The sequence below is a fragment of the Lissotriton vulgaris genome, chromosome 5 (assembly GCF_964263255.1).
Source record: "Lissotriton vulgaris chromosome 5, aLisVul1.2, whole genome shotgun sequence".
NCBI lineage: Eukaryota > Metazoa > Chordata > Amphibia > Caudata > Salamandridae > Lissotriton > Lissotriton vulgaris.
This window is the reverse complement of record NC_141693.1, coordinates 1695502189-1695519327: the sequence shown is the minus strand read 5'-3', so window position 1 is coordinate 1695519327 and position 17139 is coordinate 1695502189. Positions and strand designations below refer to the sequence as shown.

General features: G+C 47.4%; 1 protein-coding gene across 1 annotated transcript in view; it reads left to right on the top strand.

Moving 5' to 3' along the window:
- The window catches only part of NSF (N-ethylmaleimide sensitive factor, vesicle fusing ATPase), a 696320-nt gene that overhangs the window by 430262 nt on the left and 248919 nt on the right, over positions 1–17139 (top strand). The window lies entirely within an intron of this gene.

Sequence of the window (17139 nt, the reverse complement as noted above, 5' to 3'; positions counted from 1 at the left end):
TAGGTATGCTCCAGCATACTGGGAATGGGGTCTCAGGATGTGATTCATAGCCCTTTGAAAGGTTGCTGGTGCACCGGGGAGGCCAAACGGTAACACTGTAAATTGGAACAACCCCTCTGGGGTGGAAAAGGCTGTCTTTTTTTTATCCTGTTCTTTTAGTAGTATCTGCCAGTAGCCCTTGCAAAGATCAAGGGTGGATATGTATCTGGCTTTTCCGATTCTTTCGACTATTTCGTCTACACGCGGTAGGGGGTATGTTTCGAAATTGGAGATCTTATTTACCTCGCGGAAATCGATGCAGAACCTTACGGATCCGTCAGGTTTAGGCACCAACACAAAGGGGGAATTCCAGTCACTTACGGACGGTTCAATGATCCCCATACGTAACATTTGCTCGGTTTCCTGTCGTATGACCGTCCTGCGGGCTTCCGGGACCCTGTAGGGTCGTAGACGTACTGTCTTTCCGGGTTCTGTTTGAATGGCATGTTCTATAATGGAGGTACGGCCAGGGGAAGAGGAAAACACATGCTGTAAAGGCAGTAGAACTACATGAAGACTCTGTTTTTGGGGTACAGTCATCTCGGGGTCAAAACAGGTCTCAAAGGGGAGAGGAGGGTGAAGGCCAGTACCGGATAGGACCGGTCGAGGACCTTCCAATTTCTTGAGGTGGTTTATGTGGTATATCTGGGTGGTACCCCGAGTGGGGTCTAGTTCTAGCTCATAAATGACAGGGGTCACCTGTCTGAGAATAGAGTAGGGGCCCTGCCACTGACCCAGCAGTTTCTGGTAGGAGGATGGCATCATCAAGAGGACTAGGTCACAGACGTCAAAAGCACGGGGTTTGGTGCCTCTGTCATACTGTCGTTTTTGGGAGGCCTGGGCGTTCTCCATATTTTGTCTCACTATGTCCCGAATCATTGAGAGGTGGGTTTTGAGATTCTCAACATATTCAGGGAGGGGTCGTGTACGGTCGGGTTCTACTTCCCAGGCCTCCTGGGCCATGTCCAGAAGGGTATGGGGAGGACGACCGTAAAGCGACTCATAAGGGGAATAGCCAGTGCTGCTCTGTGTTTTACACCGTATGGCAAACAGGGCCAACGGCAGAATCTCCTCCCACCTTTTTGCTTCTAGTGCTAACAGTTTTTTCAACGTCATTTTAAGGGTGGCGTTGTACCGCTCCACCAACCCGTCTGTTTGCGGGTGGTAAGCGGATGTTCGGATCTGCTTTATCCCTAGGTTGGAACAAACCTGTCGCATAAGGGCGGAAACAAAAGGGGTGCCTTGATCCGTAAGGATCTCCCTGGGAAACCCTACTCTGGCGAATATCGAGATCAACGCTTTAGCTATGCTCTGGGTAGTGGGTTGACGGAGGGCTACAGCTTCAGGGAAGCGGGTGGCATAATCCAGAAGGACCAGGGCGTAGCGACAACCACTTCGGGAGGGGAACAGGCGTCCTATAATGTCCATCCCGACTCTGCTGAAGGGGACGTCAATGAGAGGTAGGGGTTGTAGGGGAACTTTAGGAGGGCGATACCTGCTGTTCCTCTGACAGACTGGGCACTCCCTGCAGTACCGTTTGACCTGTTGATGTACTCCGGGCCAATAGAACTTTTCTAAGATGGATATGCCAGTCTTTTCATCACTAAAGTGATCCTCCAACAGATGACTATGCGCAAGAAAGAGGACCTTATCCCGAAAGGGCCCAGGGATCAGTAATTGGGGGGACTGGCGAGGACCCCCTTTCCTATACAACAGTCCGTTTTTTGTAAAGAAATAGGGACCTACTTGCAAAGGGTACTCATGGTCCAAGGCCTGTCCCCACGCTTCCTGTAGGACGGGATCTTCCCTTTGTGAAGCCCTAAATTCCCTGTCCGTTTGCCAGGGATGTTCTTCAGGTAACACAGTGTAGGCTGTGGCATGACCCTTCTCTTTTTTTCTCTGGTTTCGGGTCTTCCGTAGCCTGGGTGTCGGGATTGGGGAGGGCTGATCCAGAGAAAAAGGTGCTTCATTTCACCACTGGGTTAGTGAGTCTGTTGTGTCTTGCAGTAGTTTTGGAAGGCCTGAGTAATCGCTCCCTAATATGACTTGTTCTGGAAGACCAGGTACGAGTCCTACCGTGAGGTCGGTTCCAGGATCTGCAGGATGTCGTACTCGTATCTGAGTAGTCGGGTATCCCTTGGTGTCGCCATGGACGCATTGAATAGCAACCATGCCAGTGGGAGGTGCAACAGGAGCTGGCATGTCTTGTCGACGTAGAACACTTTGTCTGCACCCCGTGCCACCCAAGGCTAAAACGGGTTGTCCGTCAATGTTTACCGGACAGCGAAATGGTGGGGGTACAGCCCCAGGGGCAGCACAAACCTAGTTCTAGACGAGACCCAGCTCCATTGGTTCATCCTTCTGCGGACACACGCGGGCGATGTGGCCAAAACCCCCGCAATTATAACACTGTGGTCCTGGGGTGGGTGGGAAGTGGAGGAGGATCCTGTTTCATGGGTAGGGGCACCCGGTGGGGTCGCACAGTGTTTGTGTTGTGCTGTCTGTTGGGGTGTTCCTCTCTACCTCTTTGGAACTCCTGTGATCGACTGTAGGCACTTGCTATTTCTACAGCAGTGTCCAAGGCGAGATGAGCGTGTTGCCTTACCCACCGCTGGGTGGCTGGATGCAGGGAAGCCAAGAACTGTTCCAGATAGATCTTAGCGAGAATATCCTCTTTTGTGGATGTGTCCGGTCGAAGCCAGCGATTAGTCAGATCCTTAATGCGGAAGGACAGGGCTCTGGGTATTTCCTGCGGTCCTTCCTTGGCTTGTCGCAGCTTGACCCTATAGGTCTCATCATCTATACCCAGGCGCTCTAGGATACACTTCTTGATGTCGGCATACGGGGTGTTGCCCTGAATATTGGCATGTTGATATGCGGCCTGCAGGTCACCGGTCAGCAGTGGACCCAAGTACTGTCCCCACCGGTCGACTGGCCATGATGCAGCCTGGGCTAACCTCTTAAAGTTCGTAAAGAAGTAGTCCGGGTCATCCCCCGGGACGTACTTCTGTAGGACAACTGAAGGGACGGAGGTCACGGGTCGTTGCTGTCCAATGACGTCTGTGAGCTTTCCCATCGCTTGGTCGTGTGCGTCTCCCTGACCCTTGAGGACGTTGTGAAGCTGACCCTTGTCATTCTCCGCGGTCTTCGGGAAATGCTCCATCATTTTGCCTAACATCTCCTGTGACTCTGCCATTTTCTGGACTGCGGCCTCCATGCTTCCGGATCCCACTTCTGACACCAAGTGTGGACGTGGGGTGACCACGGGCTGGAATAACAAGCGTGGAGGCCGGATATAGTGGCAATGACTGTTTATTTCCACTGGATGCACACAGTATGGTAAGGAGGTATTTAAGAAAACAAAGAGGTGGCTCCACTGGGTGGCGTTTAGGTCTGGTCCGGATCACGCTGGGGTTCTGGTCCTTCGAGGGGGTTCGAGCCTGGGGTGGTCCTCGGAGGTTCTCGGGAGAAAGAAGCAAACAGAGGAGCCGTTAGTCCTGCTGGACTTCACTGAGTACGAACCGTAACCAACACCAGGGTAAACGTGAGAGGCGTAGAAGCGACCGTGAGGGAGGAAGGTAGGGGAGGGTCCGGGTAAGAAAGGGCGGAATTGGAGAGAGTAGACGTGTCCTGTGAGGGGTTCGTGAGGGGAGACTCTTCATCTACAGTGCTGTACAGGGTAAACAGTGCTATACAACTATTCACAGTGATAACGAGAGGCAGGGTGACTCTAAAGGGAATTATATACACTGCACCTAATGTGCTACAGGGGCTGTTCTTGGGCACTCGCACGCTCCGCCGCAACTCTCCTGTGAGTTGTGGCCACTCCCCAGCCACCTTCTGCGGACTCCACCAGTCCTCACTCCACACGTCTTCTTCTTCGGTCACCTTCTCTGTCACTGCTCCGGTCTGGGTCTCCTGCCACGAGATCGTTTCTCCGACGACTGTCTGGTCTCTGCTTCCGGCTTTTCCAGCATCCGGGTCTGGGTTAGGGGAGGGATTTCCGGGGTCTTGGTGATGTGCTTCCAGGGAGTGGACATTCCTGATAGGTTCCTGGAAAAGAGGACAGAGGGGTGGGGTTCTGGTCGTTAGGGATGTATCCAGGGACGCTTCAAGGTCGGTTTCCATGAGGGGCGAATGTCCGAATAGATGCGGCCCAAGCGAGGTAGGGGACGATGCCGCATCACATGGTACTTTTTGCGTCCTCTGTGCTACGCTTCATTTCTGGGCATATTTATTTGCCTCTATATCTGCTCTGTTCTGTTACACAGGAAAAGTATACTGTCAGCGTTCTTTCATTCGGTGTCCGTGGTCATTGACCCGGTCTGCTTGACTACGAGCTCTTGCATGGAAATCCAGTTTGTCTGGTGCCACTTTCTTTTTTGCCAGTTGACTGCTTATTATGGCGTATCTCGCATCGGGGCTGCTTATGTAATCCTACAGAAGGATTTTTGTTATACTTCGTGTGGTTCGACCGTCCACACGGTATGCTTCTGTTTCATCCAGTCTTCTACTTGACTATCATTTTACTGTACTCCTGTTTTGGGTGCTTCTGCTGGGTGCCGTCAGCCCTTTCACATGCCTGGTAACATGCCTGGTAACAAAGTGACTCTCCAAAGGCATGTCTTCTGTTTCTACTACTGGCACTTAATGATCATGGATCGGCATCCTGCCAATACTGTCCCACGTATTTGGCTGGTACAGGGTTCTACAGTGCTTTTTTCCACTGTTGAACATACTGGACCGGTCTGTGTTGACTCTGTCATACCAGTTGTCTTCCCTCTGGGGTTTATTTACGGTCAGCACGTCGGATCCTGCGGATCTCTCAGACCCTGGGTTCAGTTCCAGTTCTTACAAGGTCATGAACTTTCCCTTTCACACCGACATATCTAGCATCTGTTTTCTTTCTCTCACCAGGTGTATGTACGAGGGTTTTGGTGCTGTCCTTTGACGGCTTGTGGTGCCTTTACCTCCCAATTTTTTTCACTCTTGTGAGCTTCATGTTCTGGTGCGGCGGCGCTGGGTCATGGTCCCCACCGTGGGTCATCACCTTGTTGATGGCTACGTTGCCTCTATAACTTCTTGGGGTTCAGTCGCAGACCCTCCTTCTCTATGGGGATGACTTTGGTATCTATTCTAAGTTCAGGGATTTGTGGCTAGAAGTCTCTATCTAATGAACGAGTTACTTACCTTGGGTAACAATAGTCTAGCCGCAGATTCCTTTACGCTCGCCCGTCCTCCCCATTCTGCTAGGAACTTTTCAGGTTAGGCTTTCTACGCTCGCCTCCCTCTGGGTGGCTTGATCCGTCTGCAGGCTGACGCTTTCACTTCACTCCAACACAGGATGCTGTTACTTCATTCTGTTTTCATAGCTCTACTCCGCCCAGGCTAGTAATTGGACGGAATTATCATGTGTCATGTATCCTTTCCAACCCTACTCTCTGGGTTGTACAGTGTGGGTTCTATTTGTGTTTTTTCCCACCCCCCGCTTTCCCCTTTTCTATCGCCTTGGGGTCTCTTACCACCCATGTGCTCCATTGGTTTGAAGTCTATTGGCTCAGCCACATTTTATAGATCTCTTATTGGGGATACACAGTCTCTTTTTGGTGACGTTTTCTGGTCCATTGTCCTGGCTCCTGTGTTCCGGACTCGTTGTCCTTCACAGTTATACATTAAGGTTGCAAACTTTCTGTCATCTGCCATGATGTTGTTTACATCTTCATTACCTCCAAGGGTGGTTGGCCTTCATTTTTGCGGGGTTGCTTCTCAGTGTGGTGCTCTGCTCTTTCCCTTTACTAGTTTGCCTGCACTTTCCTTTCTGGTGCTGTTTTTCACCATTCCATGTCCTTTCATTATTTTCACACGCTGTTCCTATATTCTAACAGTGTTTTGGTGGCGGCTCCACGTTGTGGCGCGGAAAGATTTCTCAAATGAAAACTGATGTCAGCGCGCTGGAGGGATAGGGGGGCATATATGGCTCTGCTGACGTCACGTCCGTGGACGACGTCCGGGCGGAGCGGTGTGGCGCCGCCCCCGGCGCGCAGAGGTGCTGCTGCGGAAAGTTTTCCCGATCCAGTCTGACGCCTGGGGATATTGTAAGTTAAGGAATCTGCGGCTAGACTATGTCTCTACCAGATACATTGTTACCGAAGGTAAGTAACTCGTTCGTTATGAGGATGAGAACCTTTTTGATGATTTTCTAGTGGTCAGTAGCCTGGATACTTCTCAAGCATTGGCCTTTCCTCCCCTAATCCTGCCATATGCACGTTAAAATCCACCTTCTTTCTAACTGTTCAGGAGAGCGGCAGAAGTATTAGACCTCACTTTACCCACAACAGAGGTCAAAACCAATCTTATGACTGAGGTCCTTAACCTAGTATACATGAGCCAAAAACCTCTTACCTCTTTATTGAAGCTCTTTCTGATGTGCTGATGAGCATCCGGGCAAAACCTGTATCTTGCCCCCCAATCAACAGGCAGGTTGCATGGTGACACAGGCCTGCCTCCAGGAACCCAGATTTTCTCTTGCAACATCCCATTCTGAAAGCCTGGTGGTGCAGATATCCATGAGCAGAATTAATCCAATTGCGTTTCTGATCTCCCCGCCTGATAGGCAGTCCAAACGCATGGAAAAATATACTAAAAGCATGTTTTCAGCCACGGACACTACCGACTGGGTATTTCAGCCGGGGCTGGTGTGGTATTTAGGCGCAGCTCTTGGATTCACTCCTCAGGCTCTTCCATTAATTTCCAACAAGCTTAAATGAATATTCCGTTGATGGCTCTAAGCTCTTTAGAGTAGACTTGGCTCTGGAAAGAGAGCAAGGCTACTACCCGGTCTCTAGGTTAGGTGTGCGTGGTGGAAAGTTCCACCTGCAACTTTAAACCTTTAGAGGCATTAGTATGGGATACCAGCAGATACAGCACCAGAATGAGCCCCTGCAACAGCAGGTCTTCTCAGTCCTTTCGAGATAGAGGCAGGGGAACACATTTTACACAGGTCCTAACCCCCCTTCCCTCCGCCCCCTCACCCCCATTGGTAACTGCAGCAAAGCAGCTTCAAGTCACCCCCTGTAGTACACAATCACCCGGTAGGAGCCTGCATCACCTTATATTTGCCCCAGAGGAGCTTCACACCCAACCAATGGTTGCTCCAAATTGTGGAATACGGGTACTCCCTACCCTTCCTGTTACACCCCCCAGATGTGCCACCTACACAACAGCATCTCCAAGAGGCCCACTTGCCCATACTCTGCGAAGAAGTGCAAGCTCTCTTGGTCAAGGGAGGCATAGAGAGAGAGGGTGCCAGTAACAAAGATCAGGACTGGCTAGTATTACCATTATTTCCTAGTGTTGAAAAAGGATGGAGGCCTCTGAACTTTTTACTTTGGAAGGACAGTTCAAAGTGCGCCTTGCCCAAGTTCTGTCTACCGTGCATCCAGGAGACTTAATGGTGATGTTAGATTTGCAGAACACCTATTTCCACATGCCTGTTATGCAACCTCACTGAGGTTGCCAGCAGTTTCGGGTAGAGCTCAAGCACTTTTAATTCTCCATGCTCCCCTTGATCAGTGCACCTCAGGTGTTCAAGAAAGTTATGGTGGTGGTTGCAACTCATCTGTGGAGGTTGGGAGTACTAGTCTTGCCATACCTAGTCAACTGGCTTTTGAAGATAAACTCGCCACAAACAGTCATACACCACCTCCAGACGACGGCCAACCTGTTGACATTGTTGGGCATTTCCATCAAATGTGCTCTTCTTCATCTTTTGTCTGCCGCAAAGTCTAGGGCATTTGGTTATGATCCCAGTCTTTCAAACCTCGACCTGGGTCTCAGTGAGAATGACTCTGAGGCTTCTTGTCCTTTTGACCTCCTGCATCATGCTGGTGAAGCATGCCACATGGCACGTGAGAGCCCTGCAGTTGGATTTGAAGACTCAGTGTGCTCAGGTCCAAGAGAGCCTTCTGAATTGCATCCAAGTGCCAGAGATGACTGGGAGAGACCTGCAATGGTGGCTGCCCGACCGGTACTGGACCTGTGCAAGATCCCTCTTCCTACCCCACCAAGAGTTGACTGTCGTGACTGAGGCATCGTTGCTGGGTTGAGATGGTCACCAGGGAGAAGCAGAAAACAGAAGACCCTGACCTCCACATCAGCTTGCTGGAGTTGCGAGCGATTAGCTTGGCATTGAAGGCATTCCTCCCAAGAACCTAGGGACAGCGGGTACAGTGCACTCAAAGGTGCCATATGGCATCTTCCAACAACTGGAAGAATCCTGGCTCAATCTGTTCACCATCTTAGAGAACATGCAGTGTACAAACTTTTGCTTGTTGAAGTTCCCAAAGCGATTCTGCCTTGAGGACGCCTTTTGCATTGACTGTGGCTCTGGACTCCTGAACGCCTTCCTGCCCCTACCTCGCCAGCCTAGAGTTCTGATCAATATAAAGAAAGACCAGGCCCAATTCATTCTAGTAGCAGTGGCGAGTAGAGTCTGGTACCCAGAACTTCTAGCCACGAACATTTGTCCTCCACTTCGGCTGCCCCTTTGGGAGTACCTCCTGTCGCAGTTTACCCAATCTGCACAACCGACACCTCCTTAAGGCGACAGTTGATAGCTTTCGAGCTTCCTCCCCAAATGGTTGATGTCATTCTGGCTTCCAGGCGTTCCTTCAACCAGTATAGTATATGCAGAACACTGGAAGGAGTCTACTCTCCTTAGCCCAGAAAAGCCTGGGCTCATCTTTTGGCCCTCACTACATTTTTGCATTTGCCAGATATGCCATGTCTTTTCAAATCACCTGCTCTGATCCATTTCTTTAAGAGCATGGTCCACATGTTCCTGGCAACACCCTTTGCAAGGCTGCAGTGGGACATTAACTTGGTTGTCATCTATGTGATGTGCACTCCCTTTGAACCATTGCACAGCAGTTCCTTATGCCTGTTAATTATAAAAACAATATTCCTCATTGCTATAACTCCTGCTCAGCAAGTGAGTGAACTCCAGGCCTTGTATGTCCAGCAGCCGTATACATTGTATTTTGTGGGCAAGCTGGTCATCCAGGCAAAAGCGTCATTCCTGTTGAAAATGTTCAAGCCATTTCTCGTAGGATGACCCATCATTTTACCGTCTTTGTACACTTCACCCTGCCCATCCAAGGAAGAGGAGCTGCTTCACTGGCTTGATCCTAAGAAGACCTCATTGTTACATTGATCAGACGAGAAACCATTTATTATTAGACCAAGGGTCTCCAAATTCTGGAGTAATAAGAGCTATTTATGTTAAAAGAAAACCATCAAGAGCTTCTAATATTATTAGAATTGGACCAGTGTGTCACGTCAGACAAGATTACATTAGTGGCCAAAATTTGCACAATTGCCAGCAGTGATCACCCTAATGCATCAGGCATGGGTGCCAGTATTAGCTTTAAAAAATGCCTTGTCAATGTGGAATGTCCCTGATTTGTCAACAATATTATTAACTTGGTTCCATGGGCATTGCTGCTAATATTATGAACAACTCTCTCCAGCGCTACATAATTTATCGCTCAAAACTTCAAACATGTTGTTTTAAAAACTCAAACCATTATTCTACACACATAAGCTGTGTCCTGAATACATGCTCATCAATGTTGGTATACATATATTAATGCAACCATGCAAAAGCTTATCATTTACTAGGCTGGGCTGCACATAGGCGAGGTACTTACAGGCAGTTGGAGAGCTATTAGTAGCTCATGAGCTACTTGTTGGAGAAGTCTGGATTAGACTATAAACATTTTTAATGCTTCTCTGGAGACAAAAAGGGAAATGCAGTACAGAAAAGAACCATCTCTTGTACACAAAAAGTGGTGTTTCTACTTTGTAATTGTGTGAGGCTGTAGAATTTCTTAAATTGCTCCATATCCTGAACTAATGCGGTCACCGCTCCAGGTTCAGATGAATAGTGCTGTGCCAGTATTTTACACTACCCAGTCATGGTGGTGAATGCCTCCGTTCCACTGCAGCGTTACTGTCTACTGTTCAAGACTAAGTACAGATATTATTTATTCATACAGTCTACCCCCATTGTCAGAAGTGAATGGCTGTGTAACACTGGACTATTCCAGCCTATTATCCAGGCCAGACCAGTAGTTACCTATCCAGGTCGACAGCGGATTATTTTATTCTTGCAGGGTACCTTCAAGGAAGAGGGTGAGGCCATGTGTAAAAAGGTTGATCAGTTGTTAACAAAAAAAATGAGTGTTCCTACCTTTGTAAAAGTGCGAGGTTCTGAAATTCCCTCGAGTCTCTCCTTAGCCCTGAATCAGTGCAGGCTCCCCTCCCACCTCAAGGGTTACTAGTTCTGCCCCTGCCCCATGGCAGCAATCGCGCTTTATAAATACACATTTCATTTCATTTCTGCTCCAGAACAGACCTCTATCTAGGCTTGTGGTGAATATCTCTGGTTCACTGAACTAATGCAGTCTACTATCCAACACTCTGGGTAACTAGTATGCACTTATCTTAAACTAGTGCATTCTGCTAGCCAGGCACATAAGTGTCTGAATCACTGCACCGTTGCAGTTTTCTACTCAGGCCAAGTGATAAACAGCTCCTTATCCCTGTGCTATTTTGGTCGGCTGTCCAGGCCCACAGGTGAATAGTATTTCCTCTTGCCTGTGCCAAGGAAGTCTATATCAAGCTCCAGGTTTAGATAGTGTTTAGATAGTGTTGTATCAGTCAATGAATGTATTCTGCTGTGGAGGCTTAGGGGTGGGTAGCTCTGTACTGTTGTTCCAGTTGTACACTTAAGCATCCAGGCTCAGGTTGAACATCTCTACACCATGTATCAGTACAGTCCAACATCCAGGCCCATCATCAGTACAGAGTGCTGTACAGACCGACAGGTGAAGAGCTCTGTACCCCTGTATCAATACAGTGGGCTACCAAGCCCTGGGGTAATTAGCTCTATATCACTACACTATACTGTAAATCCGTATTTGTAAAGCGCAAACTACTCACCCTTACGGGTCTCAAGGCGCTGGGGGCCGTCGTGGAAATTAAGGGAGCTATTACCCATAGTCACATGGTGCTGAGCTGAGCTGCCACTGGAGCCGGCGATTGAACCCTGTGCTCCTAAGTCAGCTGCCCTGGCGGCTGCACCACACCTCTCCACTGTACTAGAACCATGCAGGTCTAGAGACGAAAAGCACTGTACCAGTACTGTCTCCCTCCAGACCCACATGTGAATTGATCTTTACCTCTGTATCAGTACTGTCTTCTACCATCTCTGCCCAGGATTGTGAATAGCCCTGTACATTTGTACTAGTACTCTCTACCATCCAAGCCTAGAGGTGAATAGCTCTTCACCACATGTACCAGAAGTATCTATCAACCAGACCCAGTGGTGAGTAGCTCTGGCAGCATTTATAGATTATATTGTATTGTATTGTACGCCGACGACACGCAGCTGGTCATCACTCTCACTGAGGGCCCCTCAATTTCGGCTGCGAAATTTAGGGATGGCCTAACTGCAGTTGCGCAATGGATGACGCGCAACTGCCTTCAACTGAATGCTGGGAAAACAGAGGTGCTGCTCCTTGGAAAAAACCCCGGTCATTGGAGCGAACACTGGTGGCCCTCTTTGCTTGGCCCCACCCCGCGCCAAAAACTGTGGTGAAGAACCTGGGTGTCTGGCTGGACTCCTCGCTTAACTTTCAGTCCCACACAAAGAAAGTGGCAGCTACGTGTGTGGGTCTGTTGAGGAGTCTCAGTCCGATACTTGGCTTCTTCGATTCCAGAACTCGCCAACTAATCGTCCAAACTATCATCCTTGCTCGGTTGGACTATGCCAATGTTTTATTCTTAGGGGCCAATAAAACAGAAATAGCACAGCTGCAACGGGTACAAATTCAGCCGCCAGGGCCGTGGTGGGCCTTCCACGCAGGTGCTCTGCTAGAGCTTCCATCCGGCAACTTCATTGGCTGCCGATTGAGTCTCGAATTCATTTCAAGACTCTCACCACTGCCTTTAAAATTCTTAAATCAGACTGTCCTGAACTCTTACGTCCGCTTCTGGTACCCTATACTCCCCAGCGCACCCTGCGCTCTTTAGGACAACACCTTGTGGCGGTCCCTCGAACCAGGCTCAGCAGAATGGGTGGCCGTTCTTTCAAAGTCTTAGGGGCGAAACTTTGGAACTCCCTGCCATTGCATACTCGTTCCCTGACCAATCTGACTACCTTTCGCAAGGCAATTAAAACTCATCTGTTCTCTCTGATCTAACTTCCTGCTGTTCCACCCCTCCCCTCAGGTACTTTTTATGGTTCAGTGCCGGGACGCCCCGTTGCTGGGGCAGCTGTTTTGCGCTCTAACAAATTTTTAACATTAACATTAACATTAACATTGTAATTGCATTTGTATAGTGCTTACTATCCCAGACGAGGCGTCAAAGCACTTTTTCGGCAAGTAGCACACTACTCCGGGACACATAGAGGATTTGTGTTGAATTAGTATAGTGAAACATGCAAGTAAATTTTAAGTGGTGGATATGTTAGTCTGTTATTTGGGTTTGGAAGAATAGCAGAAGATAGAAGAGGAAAGAAGGCACTTATCTAATTTTCTTGAGCAGACCAATTGCTTGGATCATTCTCAGTTTGGCTTTAGGCCCAAACATGGTACGGAGACCGCGCGACTATCAGTAACAGATGATCTCCATAGATATCAAGATAGAGGCTTCTCCGTTGTTCTGGTGCTGCTAGATCTGTCAGCAGCGTTCGATACTGTTTCTCACAGTATCTTACTCGAACGATTTGCTGACATTGGGTTGAAGAACACGGCCTTAGCTTGGCTAAAAAGCTTTCTATCTAACCGGACCCAAACGGTTAGCATGGGTACATTTCGTTCTGCTGAGATGGAGATTGCCAAGGGGGTGCCACAGGGCTCTTGTTTGAGCCCGACTCTTTTTAACATCTATGTGGCCCCCCTGGCAAATATCCTGAGAGAGTTTGGTTTCATCCCCGTATCTTACGCGGATGATACCCACCTACTGTACCCTTTCAGGCATCTCACAAAGGAAGTGAAGGTCTCCTTCTCCAATGGCATGAAGGCAGTAGCCAAATGGATGTCATCAAACTGCCTTCAATGCAATGTAGGGAAGACAGAGGTCCTGCTGCTTGGAGAAGCTAAGATCCTATGGACCCCAGATTGGTGGCCGCAAGATCTTGGGCCAGTACCTGAACCCAAACTGGTTGTGAAAAACTTGGGGGTACGCCTGGACGAGATCTTTCTCTGAAGCAACATGCCAACTCAGTGGTGGGCACTTGCTTTCATGTGATCGGCCTTCTTCGAAAAGTTTTCTTCTTGCTACCAGATGCCACCAGAAAAACCTTGGTGCAGGCTCTGATTCTTAGTCGTTTAGACTATTGCAATGGGCTCCTGCTGTCAGCCAACGAGGGAGTTAAAGCTAAACTCCAGGTTGTGCATAATACAGCAGCAAGGCTGGTTTTAAATGACCCTCCAAGAACGCCATCCAAACCACTCCTGGATAAATTACACTGGCTTCCTGTTCGGAAAAGGGTGATATTCAAGATCTGTTGCCTTATCCATAAGAGCTTAAATGAATTAGGGCCAACATACTGGAAAGACAAATTTGTACCTTACCCTCCGGTGCCATCTCTCAGGTCCAGTAACCAGCTGCTCCTAACAGTGCCAGCTGCTAAAAAAGTAAGGCAGGGTGGTAGGGCTTTGTCCGTAGCCGGTCCCACCTTGTGGAAAGGATTACCCATGTCACTTAGGAAATGCACAGAACATCTGAGTTTCAGGAAACAACTTAAGACCTTTTTGTTTCAGTCATAAATCCTTTCCTCTGGACTTGCTGTAAACGCTATCTAGGTCACAGGCGCAGAGATACTCCTCCGGGAGTCGATTCTAGCGCGGTACAAACCTGTAAATAAATAAATAAAAATAAAGGTTTGTATTTATATAGCGCTTCTAACCGCTGATGAAGTGTTGAAGCGCTTTTTTTGGCGAATAGCACGCTACTCCGGAAACTCATAAAGGATTAGTGGTGAATAAGAATGGTGAAATATGAAAGTAATTTGAGTGGTGGGTATTAGTCAGTTATTTGGAGTGAGAAGGATAACGCCTGTTACCCCTGATGGGGTGTTGAAGCGCTTTTTTGGCGAGTAGCAGGCTACTCCGGAACCCATAAAAGATTAGTGTTGAAATTTAGTATAGTGAAATATGAAGTAATTTGAGTGGTGGATATGTTAGTCAGTTATTTGAATTGAGAAGGGTTGGGGAGGGGTAAAAAAGGAAAAAAGGTTTGCATTTATATAGCGCTTGTAACCCTGATGAGGTGTTGAAACGCTTTGTTGGCGAGTAGCATGCTACTCTGGAACCCATAAATGATTAGTAGTGAATTAGTATAGTGGAATTTGGAAAGGATAGTGAAGGGATAGAAGAGTGAAGGATTTCTTTTTTTAGGTCATAGTAGTAGGAGGAGGCTTTTGAATGAGTAAAAAAGGTTTTTGGAGGGGAAGAGTCAGAGGGGAGAGATTAGAAAGGTTTGTTTAGGGGGATCGGTATAGTAAAAGAGGTGTCAGATGATGCAAGGAGGGGTAGAGTAGGAGAGAGTCAAGAAAGGGTTATTTTGGGGAACATAGTAGTGGTATGGGGTTTGGGATAAATAAGAGTGGGTGTAGAAGATATAATTATAGATGTATAGGGTGAGAGATAGGGTAGTGAATTGGAAAGAGTAGTAGAAAGAAGTTTGAAATTAGTCAGAAAGTTGAGCTAGAATATATATTGAGAGAAGTATAGGCTGAGAAATAGGTTAGTGCATTGGAAATGCTAAACTAGAATAAAAAATGATAAATATATAGATCCTTATATAGATGCATAAAGGAGTTAAGTATATGCAGATTAAAGATATTGATAGAGGTAGCGGATGAGAAATAGGGTAGTGCATTGGATATGCTTTTTCAGGAGAAAAGTAACAGACACACAGTTCCAAGTACATGGAGGTATACAGATGCACAACGGAAGCAAGTACATGTAGACCAAAGATGATTTTTTTTTTCTTTTGCTTTTGTTTTTATAACAATATTAATATTGTACATGTTTATACAAATCAATACACAAAGATAGGTACATATCTATAGTGAAAATAAATGCTTATATACAGAAGGACAAATACACAGGGTGGGTATTAATGAATGGGAAAATGGTCCGCATTCCTGGCCCTGGTCCCGACCATTCTCGAACAGGCTCAAACAGGCACTCATCCTTGTCCTCGCTACCCTTAGCCTCAACGCCTGGGCTGAGATGCCCTAAGCCTTGGCCGTTTATAGCCGTAGTAGTCAGGTGATGCTGTACCATCAAGGCCCAGAGTTGTACAGTGCCTTACTCGCGTATTGGACAGTCTATATCTAGGACTGCTCAGTACCGCTGAACTGAAACACTAGCCTTGAAGTCAGGATGTGAGAAGTTATGAACTGCAGTGTTATTCCTCATGGGTGGCCAGTCGTAGAAGGGATTGGCGACATGTATCATTCCTGTGCAGTTGAGCTATTTATAAGCCCAGCCACATTCTCCTGAAACATCCAGTTATCCACGTGTGTGCCCTGGTGCCAGTCCAGCAGTCTCTTCGGGTTTGCTCCTGTTTCTCTCCCTCCAGCCATCCAGGTTTGCAGGTGCAAGGTTCGGTATCTCTGCGACAATGTTTAGCTAGCTAGTTTCTTAGACCAAGGTTCTGTCACTCTGCTCCTGGCCTACGTCATCCAGAACCCCGAAATATGTTTTATTTTTTAAGGGATTATTGGAAACAAAAGACAAATGACGGGGGTCTGCTTTTAATGAGAGCATGCACGCCCTCTTACACCTGCCTGCCCCGACCTCCGTCGCAATGGAGATCTTATCTCCTGGCTCTCTGCTGGGATCTAGGCACCTGTGAAAATGGAAGTTACAGTATATTGGCTCAGCAGGTTTGTGATGACAGACTGTTCCAAGATAAGGTTGGACCAGAAAAGGTCAGTAAAGGAATGTATTGTACTCAGCCAGCCCATCAGTGAAGCTGTGTAGACACAGGCAGGAGCCAACAGCTTGCTGGTGCTTCTGTTGCCCACTTACAGCGGTTGTATTGAGCAGGGGGGTAGTTGCTGGACTGGGCTGAAGATATTCCAGCATTGAAAGCAAAGTTACTATAGTTACCATAGCACCTTGTAACACAGATCAAGTTCATAACGAAGCTTGCAGACAATAGATTTTATTATGCAGGAGTATGATCTTATTTTGTGTATTGTTCTTTGAGCCTGCTGTTCCATTTTCAGATGGGTTGAATGCAGTGATAGAGTGCCCTTACAGCACAGTTGGTGTAGCATCTGATGCGTTCAACAACCGTCTGGGAGGTGCTGATAACATTTGCCACTTTTGTAGCTATGGAATCGCAGAGTGTAGAAGGGTGTGTGGGCTTTGCCATTCAACTATTGACATCTGTGGAGCTGGAATAATTGCTGCCATCAGTGTTACTTCACTGAACTCATACATCCAAGCACCACACAGATAAGTGTCACAAAAGAGCCACGCCCATTCTGCAGGAGTGGGGTAAGGTGACAGTATGTAGCTGGTGTTTTCTTTAGAAGCACACTGCCAAAAATAAATCACTGTAGCATGGTATTATAGTACACTGTTTCTTACACACACCATATTTTCCATTGAGATCAGCATTACATTTGCACAAAGACACAGTTTTACTGATCAAACTAAATAGCGCATAAAGATAATGTGTAGAAAATGGGTTTCAGAGAACGTTTATCATTTGGGCATCACCAAGTAAAGTGTATTGATTTGTCTTGATCCTATTAATATCTTTTTTTATTACGCTTCAGAATTAGAAAAAAAGTGCTTAATTTATGCTTTCCTAATTGCTTATATATCTTGAAATATTTGTACAATTCATTTATAGGAATCTAAATTTTGTTGTATGTTAGAAGAAAACTACATCCTGCAGCCTTTCCTTTCACACCCCACAAGATTGTCACATAGTTCACTTTCAGAATCCTCAGTCTGGTGTTAGAAAGTAAAAGTAAACACTTGGCTCCATGTTAAAAAAAAAAAAAAA